This window comes from Heptranchias perlo, chromosome 1 (genome assembly GCF_035084215.1).
Source record: "Heptranchias perlo isolate sHepPer1 chromosome 1, sHepPer1.hap1, whole genome shotgun sequence".
NCBI lineage: Eukaryota > Metazoa > Chordata > Chondrichthyes > Hexanchiformes > Hexanchidae > Heptranchias > Heptranchias perlo.
The window spans coordinates 65,239,265-65,261,275 of NC_090325.1; the positions used below are offsets into that span (position 1 = coordinate 65,239,265).

The following is a 22,011-nucleotide window of genomic DNA, read 5'->3' on the forward strand; positions in this document are numbered from 1 at the left end:
GAGATCACTTCTTATTCTTCTAAACTCTAGAGAATACAGGCCTAGTCTACTCAATCTCTCCTCATACAACAATCCCGCCATCCCAGGAATCAGTCTGGTGAACCTTCGCTGCACTCCCTCCATGGCAAGTATATCCTTTCTTAGGTAAGGAGACCAAAATTGTACACAATACTCCAGGTGCGGTCTCACCAAGGCCCTATATAATTGCAGTAAGGCATCTTGACTCCTGTACTCAAATCCTTTTGGAATTAAGGCCAACATACCATTTGCCTTCCTAATTGCTTGCTACAACTGCCTGTTAGCTTTCAGTGACTAGTGTTCAAAGAGACTTGGGTGTCCTTGTAAATCAACATTTCCCAATTTCTCACCATTTAAAAAATACTCTGCATTTCTGTTTTTCCTACCAAAGTGGATAACTTCACATTTTTCCACATTATATTCCATCTGCCATGTTCTTGCCCACTCACTTAGCCTGTCTATATCCCCTTGAAGGCTCTTTGCATCCTCCTCACAACTCACATTCCCACCTAGTTTTGTGTCGTCAGCAAACTTGGAAATATTACATTTGGTCCCCTCATCCAATCATTGATATAGATTGTGAACAGCTCAGGCCCAAGCACCGATCCCTGCGGTACCCCACTAGTCACTGCCTGCCAACCTGAAAAAGACCCGTTTACTCCTACTCTGTTTTCTGTCTGTTAACCAATTCTCAATCCATGCCAGTATATTACCCCCAATTCCATGTGCTCTAACTTTGTTCACCAACCTCCTGTGTGGGACCTTACTGAAAGCCTTCTGAAAATCCAAATACACCATATCCACTGTTTCCCCCTTATCTATTCTACCAGTTACATCCTCAAAGAACTCCAATAGGTTTGTCAAACATGATTTCCCTTTCATAAATCCATGTTGACAGACAGGCTGGTTGGACCAGTAGGTCTTTTCCTGTCAGTCATTTTCATATGTTCGTATAAATACAAGTTGTTGTTGTTGTAGTAGTAGTAGTAGTAGTAGTAGTAGTAGTAGTAGTAGTAGTAGTAGTAGTAGTAGTAGTAGTCGTCGTCATCTTCATATACTGTTAGGCTGCATATGTTTGTAAACTGACATTTCTGTTTTGCAATATGATCTTTAACGTTTTGGTGCAACTTTTGAAGTACTTATTAAACTGATTCTCAACATTTTATTGTTGTTACAGCCATCCATTAAGAAAGTTGTAACAAGGCACTTAGAAAATCATATGATTAGGCAGAGTCAACATGGTTTTATGAAAGGGAAATAGTGTTTAACAAATGTATTAGAGTTCTTTGAAGATGTAACTACCAGGGTAAAGGGGAACCAGTGGATATAGTATATTTAGATTTCCAAAAGGCATTCAATAAAGTGCCACCTAAAAAGGTTGCTATGCAAGATAAGGGCTCATGGGGCTGGAGGTAATATATTAGCATGGATAGAGAATTGCTTAACAGACAGAAAACAGAGAGTAGGGTTAAATGGGTCATTTTCAGGTTGGCAGGCTGTAACTAGTGGGGTTCCGCAAGGATCAGTGCTGGGGCCTCAGCTATTTACAATCTATATTAATGACTTAGATGAAGGGACTGAGTGTAATGTATCCAAGAATGCTGACATTACAAAGCTAGGTGGGAATGTAAGCTGTGAGGAGGACATAAAGAGTCTGCAAAAGGATATTGACAGGTTAAGCGAGTGGGCAAGAAGCTTGTAGATGGGGTATTATGTGGGGAAATGTGAGGCTATTCACTTCGGTAGGAATATTTTTCAAATGGTGATAAACTATTAAATGTTGGTGTTCAGAGAGATCTGGTTGTCCTCGTACAAGAAACGCAAAATTAGTATGCAGGTACAGCAAACAGCATGTTGGCCTTTATTACAAGGGGGTTAGAATACAAGAGTAAGGAAGTCTTGCTACAATTGTACAGGGCTTTGGTGAGACCACACCTGTACAGTTTTGGTCTCCTTATCTAAGGAAGGATATACTTGCCTTGGAGGCAGTGCAACAAAGATTCACTAGATTGATTCCTGGGATGAGAGGGTTGTCCAATGAGGAGAGATTAAGTAGAATGGGCCTCTACTCTCTGGAGTTTAGAAGAATGAGAGGTGATCTCATTGAAACATAAGATTCTGAGGGGGCTTGACAGGGTAGATGTGGAGAAGTTGTTTCCCCTGGCTGGAGTGTCTAGAACTCAGGGGCATAGTCTCAGGATAAGGGATCGGCCATTTAAGACTGAGATGAGGAGGAATTTACTCACTCAGGGTTGTGAATCTTTGGAATTTGCTACCCCAGAGGGCTCTGGATGCTAAGTCGTTGAATATGTTCAAGGCTGAGATAGATAGATTTTTGGACTCAAGGGGAATCAAGGGTGGGAAAGTGGAGTTGAGGTTGAAGTTCAGCCATGATCTTATTGAATGGCGGAGCAGGCTCGAGGGGCCGTATGGCCTACACCTGCTCCTATTATGTTCTTATCAGCAATGTGGTTGATTCTTAATTGCCCTCTGAAATGGCCTAGCAAGCCACTCAGTTGTAAAATCTTGCTACGAAAAGTCATAATAAGAATAAAACCGGACGGACCACCCGGCATCGGACCACTAGGCACCGGACACGACAACGGCAAAAAAACACCAAGCCTTCATTGTTGCTGGGTCAAAATCCTGGAACTCCCTTCCTAACAGCACTGTGGGAGAACCGTCACCACACGGACTGCAGCGGTTCAAGAAGGCGGCTCACCACCACCTTCTCGAGGGCAATTAGGGATGGACAATAAATGCTGGCCTTGCCAGCGATGCCCACATCCCGTGAACGAATAAAAAAAAATTTAATTTCACCAGTTGATCCATTAAAAGTGTCTTCACTATTTCTGAACCACACATCCTTGTATCCAAGTGCAAGTGAAAACAGGTGGATTTTTTGTTCTCAAAAAAATTAAATATTTAAGTAGGCTGAATCTATTTTCTAAACAAGAATTTGTTTTGCAAACCATACACCAATAAAAAAAGCATCTTAGCTTGATGTTTACTGCTTCTGAAATATGCTCAGGTACAAGTGAAAACAGGGCTTCTTTACAAAAGGAATGTACAAAACTGCAAAAGAGGGTTGCAGACCATCTGGCCAGTCAAAGAACTAAAAACAGAAAGTGCTGGAAATATACAGGCAATATACACAACAAGTCAGTATCTGAAAAACACATCAGATAGGCAAAATCTGCATGCTGATCTGTGTAGAAAGGAAGGAGATAATTGATAAACTAGACAAACTTAAAGCAGATAAAACCCCAGGTTCAGATGTTTCCATGCATAGGGGATATATCATAAAAATTCAATAGAAAAGGGAACAGTGCCATAGGACTCTCAAACAACTAATATTATTCCTATGTTTTAAAAAAAGGGAGAGAACATATATCTGGGGAACTACAGACCAGTTAGCTTAATGTCTCTGGTAGGAAAGATATTTGAATAAAAATGTAATAGAAAAACATCTAGAAATCAAGAATATAATAAAGAATAGTCAGCAAGGATTTCAAAAGGGAAGGTCATGCTTGACCAACCTTATTGAATTCTTTGAAGTAACAAATAGTAGACATGGGTAATGCAGTGGATGTAATATACATGGACTTTCAAAAGGCTTCAATAAGGTGCTGCATGGTAGACTCATGACTAAGGTCAGGGCACGTGGAGTCAGGGGATAAGTAGCAGAATAGATAGCAAACTGGCTACAAAACAGAAAACAAAGAGTAGGGGTTAGGGTAGTTACTCCGACTGGCAGAAGGTGGGAGTGGTGTATCACAGGGATTGGTGCTGGGACCACTGTTCTTCACTATTTACATAAATGATTTGGACTCAGAAATTGGAAGTACTATACCAAAATTTGCAGATGACACCAAATTTGGGGGGGGGTATAGTTAATACTGAGGAAGATTGTGACAAAATACAAGATGTTAACAAACTTGCAGAATGGGTATGTATATGGCAAATAAATTTCAATATAGTTAAGTGAGGTGGTACATTTTGGTAGAAAAAATGAGGAGGCCACATACTGCTTGGAAAATAAAAGTCTAAATGGGATAGAGAAGCGAAGTGATCCAGGGGTACAGATTAACAAATCATTAAAAGTAGCAACAAAAGCAAAATACTCCAAATGCTGGACATCTGAAATGCAGGTTAACAGGGCTATTAAAAATGCAAACAATGGACTGGGGTTCATTTCGACAGGAACAGAATTGAAAAGCAGAGAGGTCATGTTAAACTTGTATAGAACTTTGGTTAGCCCACACTTGGAGAACAGAACTGTGCACAGTACTCCATGTTACAAAAGAGATACAGAAGCACTGGAGAAAGTGCAAAAAATATTTACATGGATGATACCAGAACTAAGAGGGTGCAACTATTAGGAAAGACTGAACAGGCTAGTGCTCTTTTCTCTAGAAAAAAGAGACGACAGAGGTGAACCGATGGAGGTCTTTAAAATTATGATGGGGTTTGATAGGGTAGACGTAGAGAAGATGTTTCCATTTGTGGGTGAGACCAGAACTAGGGGCCATAAAAATAAGGTAGTCACTAATAAATCCAATAAGGAATTCAACAACAACTTGCATTTATATAGCTCTTTTAATGTGGTAAATGTCTCAAGATGCTTCACAGGAGCATTATCAAACAAAATTCAGGAGAAACTTCTTTACTCAGAATGGTGAGAATGTGGAACTCGCTACCACATGGATTGGTTGAGGCGAATAGCATAGATACATTAAGGGGAAGCTAGATAAGTACATGAGGGAGTAAGTAATAGAAGGATATGGTGATCGGGAGAGATGAAGTAAGGTAGGAGGTGGCTTATATGGAGCATAAACACAGATATAGGCTCATTGGGCCGAATGGCCTGATTCTGAGCTGTTAATTCTATTTCTAATCCTTGTAAAACTGAGCCAACCAGAAACTAAGGTTGGATGCTGCTATCCACCCAGTCTGCCTCAAAACTCACACCAATGCAAGTTCCCAAAAATCTGCTTTAGAAACATCCAAACAGCAAACAGATTCCAAAACCAGGCCTCAATAAATTACTACTACCACAGTACACCACCTTCAGGGCTGTTTTAATTTTTTTCTGCATCAACACTTATATTCAGAGGGGTACATCCCCATAGATGGGGTGAGCCAACCCCAGGCTTAAAGAGGCAAGTGCACAGATCAGAGATTGGGCATGGTCTATATATCTTAGTAGGACAACTATATTTTACAGACTATGGATTTCATCCAACCCGAGCACCACACCAATGTCTTGCAAGCAGCATTACTAGAATATAACCAATCCAAGGAAACTTGATTTTATTCCTTGCCACTCTTTCCCTCCCTCAAAAAGGTTGAATCTTTGCTGAGGTCTAGTTTAATATAGCTGGCAGGCAATCAATCTCTAACACCTTGCCCAGGTGGCCATGTTTGAGTTTAGACAGCAAGACTCCATCATATCCTCATTTGGGGTCATTTAAACCAGCTTCATATGCCAGAGGCCAGAAGCCAATTGTAATGCTTTGTATGGATCAGCTACTAATGATAAAACACAGAAGTTATCAAGTTCTGTTTATGTTCTTGATATTGTTACCAATTGGAGCGATAACTCAAACATCCCAATTGGCTACAAGCAAGTTTTTACAGAAAAATGCATTGAATTGGAGAATACAATCCCCAAATTGTAAAATTCCCAAAATCTTACACAATATAAACAGAATTTAACTTATTCTATCACTGTAGATCAGTGGCCCTGGCCACGTCCAAGTGAATTTTTACTGTCGCAGAACTTAACTTTTGCCAGAACAAAAGCAGACTGCACATGTCTTGGTTTGCCACCCTTCTAGAAATTTATCAGATATGAACCAGATAGTCTCCTCTTCCTACAACATTCCTTCCTCTCCACTCAAAGTTGCTGAATATGGCCAATTATGTCTCTACGAGAACCAGCAGCCCTCCACTACTTCACCCAAGTCACCATTGCGAGTTCGTAGCCATTTATTAAGTTATTCAAACATGAGGGTCATCTGTAAGATTCTCAAAATTCACAGATCCCCCAAAACTCGGAGAAAAACCCTAAAAAACCCTGAGTATGGGAAAACTTTGGCCATTGACTATAATCCTAAAATGGAAGGATAGGTGAGAGGTCACCAGACGAAATCAACACCACACACACCGTGGAACTTCGGAGAATTAATGCTTCAGACATGTCTCTGTTTTAATGCAAAACCGACAGCAGGTGGTCGACACTCAGCACGAATTTGAAAGGCAGTCAGCCATTGAAAGAGGCAACTGCTGCAGACATAGCGGGGCCATGTTTTTTAAATGCAAAACCTATCAACACCTAGGACGTTGGATACAAAAGGAAGCCTGTATACCAGGTGATCAGAAAATCGGAATTAACAATGACCCATCAGGAGAAGCAATGGCAACATGATGAGGGGCCATCAAAGATTCTTAAGGACTTTGTAAGAACTGTTTAAACAGACATGAAGTGTTTTTTTTAAAAAGTGGCAAAGACCAATTGTAAGAGAGACATCCACAAGTGGAAACTCGAAACCTCTCTCTCTCTCTCTCTCTCTCTCTCTCTCTGGCTTGCTGGCTCTGCTGGGCTGCTTGTCTTGGTTCTGCCTGTGTCTGGAAGGAAAGCAACTTCCAGCAACAACAAGGAAAGGAATTCTACAGAGAAGATCAGCAGCTCTAGAAGCAGGCCGACACAAGAAGAAACCAGAGCAACAGCCCCAGTGACCAACAGACACCTCGCGGCAACAAGGGCCTTACGAAACAACCAACCGACCGGGTAATATTGAGCCACCGCGACCAAAGAAACCAACTCGGGAGAAAACCGAAGATCTGCAAAGTTTCCACTCTACAATCTATTTCTGACTTACCTCTGGGTGAATTACTGTCAAGGATTCGTTTGGTGAGCATTATCTCTGGCCCTTTAGAGTCCAACCTAGCTAGTACAGTGGGATTGGGAGGGGTGAGGTATCCTTCTACTGTAATTTCCCTCGTGTGTACTGAAGTGTTCCCCATTTTATTAGAGTGTGTTAAGATTGTTGTGTTGTATTTTCTCTCTTGAATAAAGGTCAAAGTTTCTTGTACCAAAACCAGTTGTCTGCTGCACTTTGTCACAACCCCCAAATAAGTCCAAGGTCTAGAACCCAGGGAGTAGGAGCGATTCGGACCGCTCAGAAGTCAGAGGTGAAGCTGACACACACCACCACCCACTACAGAATGGCGACCACGAAGGGACCTTGGCAAAAGGGATGCGATGCAGTGGACACTGATTTGGAAGAGAGAACTGTAATGGAAGAGAGGATTTCAAATTATGTGTTCAGTAAGGTGAATATGGGGAAAAAATGGGTCACTAATCTGTTAAAGGCTGGGCGCCCAGTAGATGCTGCAGCTACATGGACAGAAGGGAAGGATCATAAAAAAAAAAATCCATAGAAAAGGCAGTCTGGCTGATGTGCTTCAGGAAACAGATCCAGCTTTTGGACAGGCTCGTTGAAGCACAGGCAGCTGAGATTCAGGAGTCAGCCCTGGAAGTCCAAACAAAGGCCCAAGCAGGGGAGAAGTTACTGTTAGCATTGCAGGCTCTGAACCAAGAAAGGGCGCAGATGGCAAGGGACCACCAGGCAAAGGTAGAGCGCCTGGAATACCAGATTGCTGAGCTCAAAAGTAGCGCTAGAGGTAGAATGGAACACCTGGAATACCAGGTCAGAGAGGCGAGAAGCTGTGAGGTTAGGTTAATGGATAAGATCCACAGCCTCACGCAAGAACTAAAAGAGCAGGAGGAGAAAGTAGGCGAGGTAAAGGCAGCATATAAGCTGGCCTGCGCCCAGAGGTTTGAAGATGCAGATCATGGCCCCTGCAGGCAAGAAATAGAAAGCTTGGGCATGGCCTTAGTGAGGGCGAAGGGCATGGTATGCCTCATTAGCCCGAAGGCGGGCCAGTCAGATTTTACCGGCAACCCAAGCAGGGAAGTCACACAGGCAGCTCCCAGAACGACACTGGTTAGGGAACCAGAGGCTTCACGGCCATCACTCATAGCCCCAAGTTTTCAGGAGGTCTGGCAGCAAGGGGGGGGGGGGGCGGGGGGGGTGGTGGAGGATGAAGCATTAGGGGAGACCCAGCAAGCCCTGGTAGATAAACCAGGACCGGGACCAGTGTACCCCCTCCGACAATGGAGGTACGGCCCGCCCGCCGATGGCGAGGACCTAGGGGCCATCCAGAACCAGTTTGTAGTGCCGCATGGCACCCAACAGCTCAGGGCCATGGTTAGCCATATCCCTAAGCTTACAGTGAAGGGAGACCCTTCTCTACACTTCCGTGAGATAGAGCAGGCAGCGTGCGTTAATGACTGCGATGAAGCAGAACAAGCAAAAATGCTGCTGTTTTCTCTGGGTGGTGACCTCCTCCAAACCTATTCAGATGAGTGCAAAAGCAGGCAGAAAGATTACGAGGAGTTATGGGATGAGATATTGGAGGCCATGGGACTCAATGACCGGAGTCCATTCGCCCGGGTGGAAAAAACGGCACAGCTCCCCGGGGAGTCCCCACAGGCGTTCGCAGACAGGCTGTGCCCGGGAATGCCAGGGCGGGCATTCCTGGACAGATATCAATTGGCCCACTGGCTCCACTGTCTCATGGCAAACTGCCTGCCCCAAATTCGAACTCGAGCTGCGGCCTGGTTTGACCCCCGTAACCCCCAGACCACCGAGGAAACGGTGATCCGCCAGCTCACGATAGCATTTAAAAATATCAGGGGTATCGAGACGCCCCAACCCAAGGGGAAAGTCCACGAGGTTAAACCAGGGGCCCAGCATAAAAGGGAATGGCACCAGGAAGGGAACCATCCCGCCCAGGCTAAGTTAAACTGCTATGGGTGCGGGAAGGACGGCCACTGGAGCAAAGATTGTAAAAACCCCTGGAAGGACACCAAGGGAAAGAATCCCACCGCCCCAGCCCAAAAGGTAGTGACGGGGGAGGCAGAGACAGGAATTGCCCCCGCTGCCATGGAGTCATTTTTTTTTTTTTTTTTTTTTTTTTTAAGGCCATGCGATCTTTTATGGCCAGCCAGGGAAAAATAGCAGCCACTAACGGTGTGGAAGCTCCCTCAGCCCCCTCTGACGACGCCCCGAAATGACTAGAGCCCGCGCAACCCGTCTACCTGTGTGCTCTCCGGTATGATGGATGGAAGAGACCGCTTGTGCAGATGGAGGTAGAGAAGGTTAAAGGGACTTATCTGCTGGATACGGGGGCATCACGCACCGTGATCCACGCAGCTAATCCCACCACCTCACCTCTGTCCAGCGGAGTTCCATACGTTCTATCGGGGTTCACCGGCAAGGAACAGGCAGGAGCATTCTCCAAGCCGCTCTCAATCTGCCTGGGCCCACTCCAAACCAAGTGGACGTGTGTCCTGGCGAGGTGGGAAGCGGAGGGAGGAAAGGAGATCCTAGGGGCCGACTTCATCGTGGGCCACGGGACCCTCGTGGATCTCCCCAACCATTGCCTTTGGGGAGCCGACACGGGTGAGGAGAATGGTGTGGTAATCATCCCAGGAAAAGAAGGGAAGGGAACCCTGTGTACTGTGAAGCCGAAAGGAGGTTACGACCTCGGGCTCATGATGGAGTGTGTCCCGGAGGAATTTAAAGCATTCGTGCAGGCTCACCTAGCTGCGTTTGCCACGCACAAACACGACTGTGGGAGGGTCACCGGGTTTGAGGTCCGGGTAGACGGGGACCCCGTGGCCCGACCACAAAAGCAATATAACTTCCCCAGGGAAGTGGAGCCAGACATGGAAGCAGCCATGTCCTCCTTAGTGCAACAGGGGGTCCTGAGACCGATAGCCACCCACGTGAACTCTCCACTGTGGCCGGTTAGAAAACCGGACAACTCCTGGAGGGCCACAGTGGACTATCGGGTGCTCAACAGTAACATCCCAGCCTGTGCACCCACGGTAGTAGCAGTTGCCGACCTGATAGGAAGTATCCCAGCATCCGCGACCACTTTCACGGTGCTGGATATCTCCAACGGGTTTTGGTCCATCCCTTTAAGGAGAAAGGATCAGTACAAGTTTGCCTTTACCTTTAAAGGGCAACAATACACCTGGAACTGTCTGCCTCAGGGCTTCCACAATAGCCCCAGCATTTTCCACCAATGCATGGCAAACAGTTTAAAGGGCTTCAGCCAGCCCAGGCAGCTGGTACAATAAGTGGATGACCTGCTCCTATTCACCGATGCGAGAGAGGAGCATGGCCCACTTCTGGCTGAATTGCTGGAACTGCTCGGGCAGGAAGGTATTAAAGTGAACCCAAAGAAAGCTCAGATTGGCCAGCAGGAGGTGAAATTCCTGGGCCTGTCACTACACGCTGGGGAAAGGGCCATAGATAAAGCTAGAAGGGAAGCAGTACAGGAGTTACCAGTCCCCAACACAGTCATGGAAGTGAGATCATTTCTAGGGCTAACCGGGTACTGCAGAGACTTCATTGAGGACTATACGGCCACAGCAGCCCCTCTGCTCAGACTCCTGCATAAGGGAGTGGAGTGGGTTTGGGATGAGGGTTGCCAGGCTCAAGAAAGATCTGCAGACCGCACCATCTCCAGGGGTCATAGATGGAGGGAAAGAGTTCTTCCTGGAGGTAGCAGCCAGCGGGGTCAGCCTGAGTGCTGTGCTGCTCCAAGAGCGGCATGGCAAGCTGAGACCGGTGGTCTACTCCTCCAGGATACTCACAGATGTGGAGAAGAGCTACTCCAATTGTGAAAGGCACCTCTTGGCCACATATTGGGCTGTGAAAAGATCACTGATCTTCACAGGCACCTCTCCCATCACCCTCCTCACCCATCACACGCCCACCCAGATGCTCCTGGACGGGAGAATCAAGGATGGGAATCAAGCTGGACCCTGCTTCTCTCACAGATGGACCTAAAAGTAAAAGGGCTCTGCGAGCCAAAGCTCACAGCTAACCTGGTATATCCTGGAACAGCCCACCGGTGTTCCATAGAAGGGGTTTGGGAAGTAGGCATAGGTTTACGGGCTGGGATACACCCCACAGGCCGTGAAATCTATGTGGATGGCTCCAGTACAGTATCTGCTGGTGAGTGACTCACGGGGTGTGGAGTTTGTGACCCAGCGGCAAACCTTGCCCTGGCAATTAAGCTCCCCAGCACCATGAACTGTCCGCGGTAGCGTACATGGTTACACACCCAGAGATCTTCCCCACCCCATATACGATTTGCTCGGACAGCATGTACACATGCAATTCGGGTACGGAGTACCTGGCCATCTGGTCCCGCCGCGGATACACCTCCGCTGATGGGAGACGCCTCACAGCGAAGCCCTTGCTGAAGAAAATCTTAGCAGCAGTGGGGGAGGAAGGGGAGGTTTTCATCCATAAGGTGAAAGCCCATTCCTCCGCAGAACCCCGGAGCGAGGGCAACCGGCAGGCTGACGTGCTAGCTAAGGAGGGTGCCTGCACAGGCACTTTCTGGGACCCATATGGGTCCCGTCCTATAGCAGCAGTCACGGGTAGGAATGGGACACGGGGGGAGTGCAGGGGTAGCTTTAACCCCGGACCTTAAGACGGTCCAAACCCAAGACCCCGTCCTCAAGGCAGTCCTCAGTGCAGTGGCAAAAGGAAAAAGGGTAGAGGGCCCTAACAGCACAGCAGCCCTCTCTGTAAAGGAAGGCATGCTGTTTAAGGGAAAGCAATGGGTGGTACCGCAGCAGCACAGGAGGGAATTCCTTCAAATTGCTCATGAGGGTCCAGGCGTGGGGCATCCCGGACCTGAGACCACCCGGCAGCGGGTGGAACAGGCAGGATGGTGGCCAGGACTCAGGGAAGATGTCCGCGAGTTCAGTGCCAGCTGTCTGGAGTGTGCTGCTAACAACCCTGACCCCTACAAAAGGAAGGTACCTATGGGACACATCAGGAGGGTAGAGGGACCATGGCAGTCGATCCAGGCCGACTACATTGGGCCCCTACCCACCGCCCAGGGAGGCTGTAAGTACTGTCTAGTCCTGGTGGATGTGTCCACAAAGTGGGTAGAAGCCTTCCCCTGTCGAACAGCCACAGCTCCAAGTACAGCCAGGATCCTGGTCAGGGAGGTGTTCTCACGATGGGGGCTACCACAGTATGTGGAGTCCGACCAAGGGAGTCACTTTACCGGGCAGGTCATGCAGAATACCCTTATGGTACTTGGCATAGAGGGGAAATGGCATGTTGCACACGACCCACAGTCCTCAGGGATTGTAGAGAGGATGAACAGAACCTTGAAAGAAAGGCTGAGGAAAGAGATGGTAGACTCACCTAGAAAGTGGGTAGAAGTCTTACCGTTGGTCCTAATGGGAATCTGAGCCAGCCAGTCAAAAAGCACGGGGTATTCCCCACACAAGCTGGTAGGGTTACGTGGACCCCCACCCATGTGCTAGCCCCGGTGCTCACGGAGGGTCAGCTCAGAGAGGTGAACCGGGACAGCTTCGTCAGGAATCTGTTTGAACACCTTAAACAGGTTCACTGGCAGGCTGCTAGCAACATGGGAAAACAGCATCGGAGTAACCGACTGCTGTTAGAACCCCGTACACACCACGAGTGGGAGATAGGGGATCAGGCTATGGTTAGGAATTTTGCTCGGGTAGGCAGTCTCGAACCATTATACATGGGGCCCTACAGCATTGTAGATAAGGCAAGCCCCATGGTATACGCCATAAAGTTGCCTCAGGGCACCAAATGGTTCCACATTAACCAATGTAAGTTGTTTAAATCCGAGAGAAGGGAACATCCAGTTGGGGCAAGGTCTGAGGATAATAATCCTCAGCCTGCAGCAGGAACAAACTCACAGACTGCACAAGCGGGTGCAGTGGCTTGTTTTAAGGGAAGGGCCATCCCACCCACCGTTTGGGACACTCCCCCGCTCATCTGGGACTCGGACGAGGTGGGACCTGAGGGCAGAGAGTTACCTGCCCGACATAGGTTTAGAAGAGGTACAGCCCGAGGATAGATATCCCCAGCCAGTGGCAGTGGAGATTCCACAGACCGCACAAGAGGGGACAGTGGCTCGGGTTGAAGACCCACCAGCCAGAAAACCCCAACCAGCCAGAGTCCCTAGAAGGTCCCTACGAACGCCACGGCCAAAGAAACCATGGTCACCGGCTCCCCAGTTTAAAAGGGCAGCCCCTCGAGTCAGGGATCGATCTGAGGACAGAGGTCCCCAGCCAGCAGCCGCAGGCTGCGAGGGACCAAAGGTACAGGACAGGGCGGCCACACCGAAGGGAGCAGTGTGCTGTAGCCCGAACAGGGATTAGCCTGGCCGCCCGGGGATGGGCGGCGGATGTACATAGCTTCTGGAGCTATGTGTTAATATTTGAGAATAAAACAGATAGATGTTAATCCCCAAGCTCAAGGAGCCAGGTGATACATTTATAGATAGGCTTTGAAATATTGGTTTAGAAGTTTGAGGTTCCAGTTGTGCTGCTCATATTGATGGGAGACTGGCTCATTTTTGCATGTGAAGCTGTCACAGACCACAATTACACTATCTCCCTGATTTCTTGAATGTGTGATCGATTCCACAGTTGGTTCCAGGGTCCAGAATATGTATAAGCATGGATGTCAGTGCAAGAATAACTTTCAAGTTTGTATTTGCATATACTGAAAGTGAAGTGAACTAAGTCCTGTCCTCAATTAACATGTGCACACTTGATATTGAGCAAGTACAGAATTCCTGGCTCATTGCCCCTTCCCTACCCCAGGGTTTTTAAACCCAATCTGATACTACCAACTGCCAGCAGTTACCACCTCAGATGTGGGTTAAAAGCTGGAACTAACTTCATCTGTTCAGCAAGTACATCTAGCCACTATGTAATCTGGACTAATCCCCTCAGTCTTGTTTTAAATTGAAAAAAAATCTTCTCCCTCCCATTTTCTGCATTTTTATCAGTAGTTAATGATTTCAATGAAGTTTCATCAAAGAATTCAAGTCACAATCCCATCATTTGCATTTTGCCATCCTGTCACTTACAACCCACACTCACCTTTTCCTGAACAGTCCAATTGCAAACAAAGAGTACAAAATAAACATGTCATAACTTCTCAAGCAAATTCTGCAGGGCTTCCAAATTTTAGCTATGATTATTGGCTTGTACAGAAACTAACTACAGTTAGTTTATTGCCATTTTGGATTACGACTAAGCAGGAACAATATAATTCAAGTTTGGGTGTACAGCAGGACATCAAATGAACACGCATCAGGACATCAGGACGTCAGGACTACAAAAAGCACTGCCCAGCAAGTTATATTTAGTTGTACTTATAGTTCCGTATATTCCGTTTCTTCCTTAACTTTTCATACGTGCGTCTATAAATCTGAAAGTCATCCTTAAACCGGCATCCATACTTGTACAGATTCTGGAGCCTGGAACCAACTGTGGAATTGATCACCAATCCAAGAAATGTGAGAGACAGTCTTAAGTGTGGTCTATGCGACAGATACACAACAGAAACGAGCCTGTCTCACATCGATATGAGCAGCACAGCTTCTAAACAGGTATTTCAAAGCCTATCCGTAAATATACCTCTTCGGCTCCTTAAGCTTGGGGTTTAAAGTTTCTCGGTTGTATGCTCATAAATCTTAACAAATAGCTCCATCAAGTTTTAATATTAATGAAAGATTCGGTTTACTTTGCCCATTACAAATTCCAAGTAGTGCGGGAGCATCACATCTCCCCAATGTCAGAGAGTGGGCTTCTCCAAATGTCACCGAGGCACTGTTTGAGGAAGTGAGAATCTGCTCTCTCTCGACCTTTCTCGAATTAAATTCGGTACTTCCTATAAATGAAACAACAGTTCTGCCCGAAATGTCTTGTCTCGTCTTCTCCAGAGGCTGACCTGCTGTGTTTCTAGCTTCTTGTTTGTAATTTGCAGCATATTACTTTCGATAAGCGAAGGAGTCTCAAGGAAGGGCCGGAGCCAGACCGACAGCCGTGACACCCAGTCCAGGCGCACCATCGGCGGGCCTTACCTCACCTCACCTCACCCGAGGTCCCGGTTCCCCAACGTTCCGGCTGAGGGTTGGCAAGGAGACGGGGTGGAACCCGACCACCCGCTCGATGTGCGCAGGCGCGGCTCTCTCTGGGGGGGGGGGGGGGCTGCAGTTTCCCCACCGCTCCAGCCGACATCAGAGGGAACTACGATTCCCAGAATGCGCAGGTGCTTTAACACCCGGCAGTAAACCAGCCCTTCAAAAATATCGCAACCGAGTCAACTTTACCTTTAAACCACCGTGATTGAGTGCGCCGTTGACTTGAGCGGATCGCTGGCCTTCCCAGTAAACGTTTCCGCTGAGGCCGGCTCCCGGGAGGAGCCTCGAGGTCACGTGCGACAACGAGCCGGCCTCCTTCACCGTGTCCGCGCGGGGGGCGGTCAAGGCACCACGTGGTGTGTGTGTGTGTGACTGGGCTGAGCCCTCTGGACAATCGTTAATCCTGCACCGCCAGAGTCACTGCATCCAGGACCCTTTATGGAAAATCAGGTGGTAAATACTTGGGAATACGTTTCAGTTTAGGTGGGTGAACAGAACACGTTAGTGGTACGCTGCTAGGAGGAGAGTGCTTGCAGAATGAATGATGATGTCCGGTGTCACTCCTACTGGCCCCTGTAAATAGGTCCGGGCAGTGCAGGATGCGTTGGGCTAGCCTTGGGCAAAAATCAGCCAGAATCCCATCCCGATGACCATTGTTACAATGTGTGTGATTATGCAGACATAGGGTGAGGACGGGCTTGTTTTTGATTGTCTTCCTCCCCTCCCCCACCCCTTGAATAAACTGCTGACTTTTTAAAGTCTTGGCTCAGTGGTAACACTCTTGCCTTTGAGTCTGAAGGTCATGGGTTCAATTCCCACTCCAAAGGGTTTGAGCATATAATTTAGGCTGACATTTCAGTGCAGTGCTTTGGGCGTGCTGCATTGTCAGAGGTGCTGTCTTTAAGCCAATGTCCCATCTCTCTCAAGTGGATGGAAAAAATCTCATAGCATGATTTTTCGAAGAGGTGGGGAGTTGTCCTGGCCACATTTGTCCCTCAAATCAACACCAATAAAACATTATTTGGTCATTTATCTCATTGCTGTTTGTGGGATATTGCTGCACACAAAGGGGCTGCTGCATTACCCAACATTATAACTGGCTACACTTCAAAAGTACTTCATTGGCTGTGAAGCATTTTGTGATATCCTGAGGTTGTGAAAGGCACTATATAAATGTAAGTCTTATTTTTCATGTTGCGTGGATGAAAAATGGTTCCTTGGACAAGAAAATAGGTGGCTGCTGGCACCAGTCAGTTTGCAACCCTGGTATCCTATTTATAGAATCATAGAAGTTTACAACATGGAAACAGGCCCTTCGGCCCAACATGTCCATGTTGCCCAGTTTATACCACTAAGCTAGTCCCAATTGCCTGCACTTGGCCCATATCCCTCTATACCCATCTTACCCATGTAACTGTCCAAATGCTTTTTAAAAGACAAAATTGTACCCGCCTCTACTACTGCCTCTGGCAGCTCGTTCCAGACACTCACCACCCTTTGAGTGAAAAAATTGCCCCTCTGGACCCTTTTGTATCTCTCCCCTCTCACCTTAAATCTATGCCCCCTCGTTATAGACTCCCCTACCTTTGGGAAAAGATTTTGACTATCTACCTTATCTATGCCCCTCATTATTTTATAGACTTGTATAAGATCACCCCTAAACCTCCTACTCTCCAGGGAAAAAAGTCTCAGTCTATCCAACCTCTCCCTATAAGTCAAACCATCAAGTCCCGGTAGCATCCTAGTAAATCTTTTCTGCACTCTTTCTAGTTTAATAATATCCTTTCTATAATAGGGTGACCAGAACTGTACACAGTATTCCAAGTGTGGCCTTACTAATGTCTTGTACAACTTCAACAAGACATCCCAACTCCTGTATTCAATGTTCTGACCAATGAAACCAAGCATGCTGAATGCCTTCTTCACCACCCTATCCACCTGTGACTCCACTTTCAAGGAGCTATGAACCTGTACTCCTAGATCTCTTTGTTCCATAACTCTCCCCAATGCCCTACCATTAATGGAGTAGGTCCTGGCACAATTCGATCTACCAAAATGCATCACCTCACATTTATCTAAATTAAACTCCATCTGCCATTCATCGGCCCACTGGCCCAATTTATCAAGATCTCGTTGCAATCCTAGATAACCTTCTTCACTGTCCACAATGCCACCAATCTTGGTGTCATCTGCAAACTTACTAACCTTGCCTCCTAAATTCTCATCCAAATCATTAATATAAATAACAAATAACAGCGGACCCAGCACCGATCCCTGAGGCACACCGCTGGTCACAGGCCTCCAGTTTGAAACACAACCCTCTCCACCCACCCTCTGTCTTCTGTCGTCAATCCAATTTTGTATCCAATTGGCTACCTCACCTTGGATCCCGTGAGATTTAACCTTATGTAACAACCTACCATGCGGTACCTTGTCAAAGGCTTTGCTAAAGTCCATGTAGACCACGTCTACTGCACAGCCCTCATCTATCTTCTTGGTTACCCCTTCAAAAAACTCAATCAAATTCGTGAGACATGATTTTCCTCTCACAAAACCATGCTGACTGTTCCTAATCAGTCCCTGCCTCTCCAAATGCCTGTAGATCCTGTCTCTCAGAATACCCTCTAACAACTTACCCACTACAGATGTCAAGCTCACCGGTCTGTAGTTCCCAGGCTTTTCCCTGCCACCCTTCTTAAACAAAGGCACAACATTTGCTACCCTCCAATCTTCAGGCACCTCACCTGTAGCTGTCGATGATTCAAATATCTCTGCTAGGGGACCCGCAATTTCCTCCCTAACCTCCCATAACATCCTGGGATACATTTCATCAGGTCCCGGAGATTTATCTACCTTGATGCGCGTTAAGACTTCCAGCATCTCCCTCTCTGTAATATGTACACTCCTCAAGACATCACTATTTATTTCCCCAAGTTCCCTAACATCCATGCCTTTCTCAACCGTAAATACCGATGTGAAATATTCATTTAGGATCTCACCCATCTCTTGTGGTTCCGCACATAGATGACCTTGTTGATCCTTAAGAGGTCCTACTCTCTCCCTAGTTACTCTTTTGCCCTGAAACTTGAGCTCATCCAAAACTCAGCAGACCGTATCCTAACTCATATTAAGTCCCGTTCATCCATCACCCCTGTGCACGCTGATCTACATTGGGTCCCGTTCCGGCAAGCCCCAATTTTAATATTCTCATCTTTGTTTTCAAATCCTCAACAAGTACCCGTTGTTTTCTATAGCCAATTTTGTATCTGTGCTCAAGATTTACTCTAGACAATGACTACACTTCAGAAGTACTTTATTGGCTGTGAAACGCTTTAGGACTTCCTCAAGGAACTCAGGCATGGTCTTCCCTTTCTGAATCCATGTTGACTGCTTTTTACATCAGCATACATTTTTTAAAAAATTTGTTCATGGGATGTGGGCATTGCTGGCAAGTCCAGCATTTATTGCCCATCCCTAATTGCCCTCGAGAGGGTGGTGGTGAGCCGTCTTGTTGAACCGCTGCAGTCTGCGTGGTGAAGGTTCTCCCCTTAGGTAGGAAGTTCCAGGATTTTAATCCAGCGACAATGAAGGAACAGCGATATATTTCCACGTCAGGATGGTGTGTGACTTGGAGGGGAACGTGCAGGTGGTGTTGTTCCCATGTACCTGCTGCCCTTGTCCTTCTAGGTGGTAGAGGTCGCGGGTTTGGGAGGTGCTGTCGGAGAGGCCTTGGCGAGCTGCTGCAGTGCATCCAGTAGATGGTACTCACTGCAGTTACGGTGCGCCGGTGGTGAAGGGAGTGAATATTTAGGGTGGTGGATGGGGTGCCAATCAAGCGGGCTGCTTTATCCTGGATGGTGTCGAGCTTCTTGAGTGTTGTTGGAGCTGCACTCATGCAGGCAAGTGGAGAGTATTCCATCACACTCCTGACTTGTGCCTTGTAGGTGGTGGAAAGGCTTTGGGAACTCAGGAGGTGAGTCACTCGCTGCAGAATACCCAGGCTCTGACTTGCGCTTGTAGCCACAGTATTTATGTCGTTGGTCCAGTTAAGTTTCTGGTCAATGGTGACCCCCAGGATGTTGATGGTGGGGGGATTCACCAATGGTAATGCCATTGAATGTCAAGGGAAGGTGGTTAGACTCTCTCTTGTTGGAGATGGTCATTGCCTGGCACTTGTCTGACGCGAATGTTATTTGCCACTTATCAGCCCAAGCCTGGTTGTTGTCCAGGTCTTGCTGCATGCGGGCACAGACTGCTTCATTATCTGAGGGGTTGCGAATGGAACTGAACACTGTGCAAACATCCCCATTTCTGCCCTTATGATGGAGGGAAGGTCATTGATGAAGCTGCTGAAGATGGTTGGGCCTAGGACACTGCCCTGAGGAACTCCTGCAGCAATGTCCTGGGGCTGAGATGATTGGCCTCCAACAACCACTACCATCTTCCTTTGTGCTAGGTATGACTCCAGCCACTGGAGAAATTTCCCCCTGATTCCCATCAACTTCAATTTTACTAGGGCTCCTTGGTGCCACACTTGGTCAAATGCTGCCTTGATGTCAAGGGCAGTCACCCTCTCCTCACCTCTGGAATTCAGCTCTTTTGTCCATGTTTGTACCAAGGCTGTAATGAGGTCTGGAGCCGAGTGGTCCTGGCGGAACCCAAACTGAGCATCGTTGAGCAGATTATTGGTGAGTAGGTGCCGCTTGATAGCACTGTCAACGACACCTTCCATCGCTTTGCTGATGATTGAGAGTAGACTGATGGAGCGGTAATTGGCCGGATTGGATTTGTGCTGCTTTTTGTGGACAGGACATACCTGGGCAATTTTCCTGTACTGGAACAGTTTGTCTAGAGGCGCGGCTAGTTCTGGAGCACAAGTCTTCAGCACTACAGCCGGGATGTTGTTGGGGCCCATAGCCTTTGCTGTATCCAGTGCACTCAGCCGTTTCTTGATATCACGTGGAGTGAATCGAATTGGCTGAAGACTGGCTTCTGTGATGGTGGGGATTTCGGGAGGAGGCCGAGATGGATCATCCACTCGGCACTTCTGGCTGAAGATGCTTCAGCCTTGTCTTTTGCACTCACTGAGGTTTTGCACTCACTTTTGCACATCATTGAGGATGATGTGGAGATGCCGGTGATGGACTGGGGTTGACAATTATAAACAATTTTACAACACCAAGTTATAGTCCAACGATTTTATTTGAAATTTACAAGCTTTCGGAGGCTTCCTCCTTCCTCAGGTAAATGTCAGGAACTCCTCGAAGCCTACGCATTTATAAATCACAGAACAATACATGGTGATTACAGATAGTCTTTGCAACTGCCCGTTGCCAAGGCAATCACAGTGTTCAGACAGAGAGGTGTTACCTACAGAGCCCCCGAATATACAGTCAACAAAAAAAACAAACAGAAAAAAAAACAGAGAGAGAGGCAGAAACATCCGGAAGGCAGAGAAAGCCAGCAAATGACCCGTTATATTAAAAACAGATAGCTTTTGTTTGCTGGTGGGGTAACGTGTAGCGTGACATGAACCCAAGATTCCGGTTGAGGCCGTCCTCATGGGTGCGGAACTTGGCTATCAATTTCTGCTCAACGATTTTGCGTTGTCGTGTGTCTCGAAGGCCGCCTTGGAGTACACTTACCCGAAGGTCGGTGGCTGAATGTCCCTGACTGCTGAAGTGTTCCCCGACTGGGAGGGAACCCTCCTGTCTGGCGATTGTTGCGCGGTGTCCGTTCATCCGTTGTCGCAGGGTCTGCATGGTCTCGCCGATGTACCATGCTCTGGGGCATCCTTTCCTGCAACGTATGAGGTAGACAACGTTGGCCGAGTCACAGGAGTATGAACCATGCACCTGGTGGGTGCTGTCCTCTCGTGTGATGGTGGTATCTGTGTCGATGATCTGGCATGTCTTGCAGAGGTTACCGTGGCAGGGTTGTGTGGTGTCGTGGACGCTGTTCTCCTGAAAGCTGGGTAATTTGCTGCGAACGATAGTCTGTTTGAGGTTGGGTGGCTGTTTGAAGGCGAGTAGTGGAGGTGTGGGGATGGCCATAGCGAGGTGTTCGTCGTCATTGATGACGTGTTGAAGGCTGCGGAGAACATGGTGTAGTTTCTCCGCTCCGGGGAAGTACTGGACAACGAAGGGTTCTCTGTTGGTTGCGACCCGTGTTAGTCTTCTGAGGAGGTCTAAGCGATTTTTCGCTGTGGCCCGTCGGAACTGTCGATCGATGAGTCGAGCATCATATCCCGTTCTTACTAGGGTGTCTTTCAGCGTCTGTAGGTGTCCATCGCGTTCCTCCTCGTCTGAGCAGACCCTGTGTATTCGCAGGGCCTGTCCATAGGGGATGGCCTCTTTGACGTGGTTAGGGTGGAAGCTGGAAAAGTGGAGCATCGTGAGGTTGTCCGTGTGCTTGCGGTGGAGTGAGGTGCTGAGGTGCCCGTCTTTGATGGAGATTCGTGTGTCCAAGAAAGAAACTGATTCTGAGGAGTAGTCCATGGTGAGCTTGATGGTGGGATGGAACTTGTTGATGTTATCGTGTAGTCTCTTTAGTGATTCTTCGCCGTGGGTCCATAGAAAGAAAATGTCGTCGATGTATCTGGTGTATAGCGTTGGTTGGAGGTCCTGTGCAGTGAAGAAGTCCTGCTCGAACTTGTGCATGAAAATGTTGGCGTATTGGGGTGCAAATTTGGTCCCCATGGCTGTTCCGTGTGTTTGGGTAAAGAACTGGTTATCGAAGGTGAAGACATTGTGATCCAGGATGAAGCGGATGAGTTGTAGGATGGCGTCTGGAGATTGGCTGTTGTTGGTGTTGAGTATTGATGCTGTCGCAGCGATGCCGTCATCCTGGGGGATACTGGTGTAGAGTGCTGAGACCTCCATCGTGGTGAGAAGTGTTCCTGGTTCAACTGGG

General features: G+C 47.5%; 2 protein-coding genes across 7 annotated transcripts in view; one reads left to right on the forward strand and one right to left on the reverse strand.

Annotated features, from left to right (window-relative positions):
• The window catches only part of slc38a9 (solute carrier family 38 member 9), a 61,881-nt gene extending 46,431 nt beyond the window's left edge, over positions 1-15,450 (reverse strand). Inside the window, exon 1 of one of the 4 annotated variants that reach the window (XM_067985988.1) lies at positions 15,289-15,450. The gene's annotated coding sequence lies outside the window, so the exon portion shown is untranslated. The other 3 variants (XM_067985996.1, XM_067986005.1, XM_067986012.1) reach the window with 3 other exon arrangements.
• The window catches only part of ddx4 (DEAD (Asp-Glu-Ala-Asp) box polypeptide 4), a 103,887-nt gene continuing 96,143 nt past the window's right edge, over positions 14,268-22,011 (forward strand). For 2 of the 3 annotated variants that reach the window (XM_067985967.1, XM_067985974.1), the window contains exon 1: positions 14,269-14,565. The gene's annotated coding sequence lies outside the window, so the exon portion shown is untranslated. Of the gene's footprint in view, positions 14,566-22,011 lie in introns of all 3 variants that reach the window. The other variant, XM_067985949.1, reaches the window with a different exon arrangement.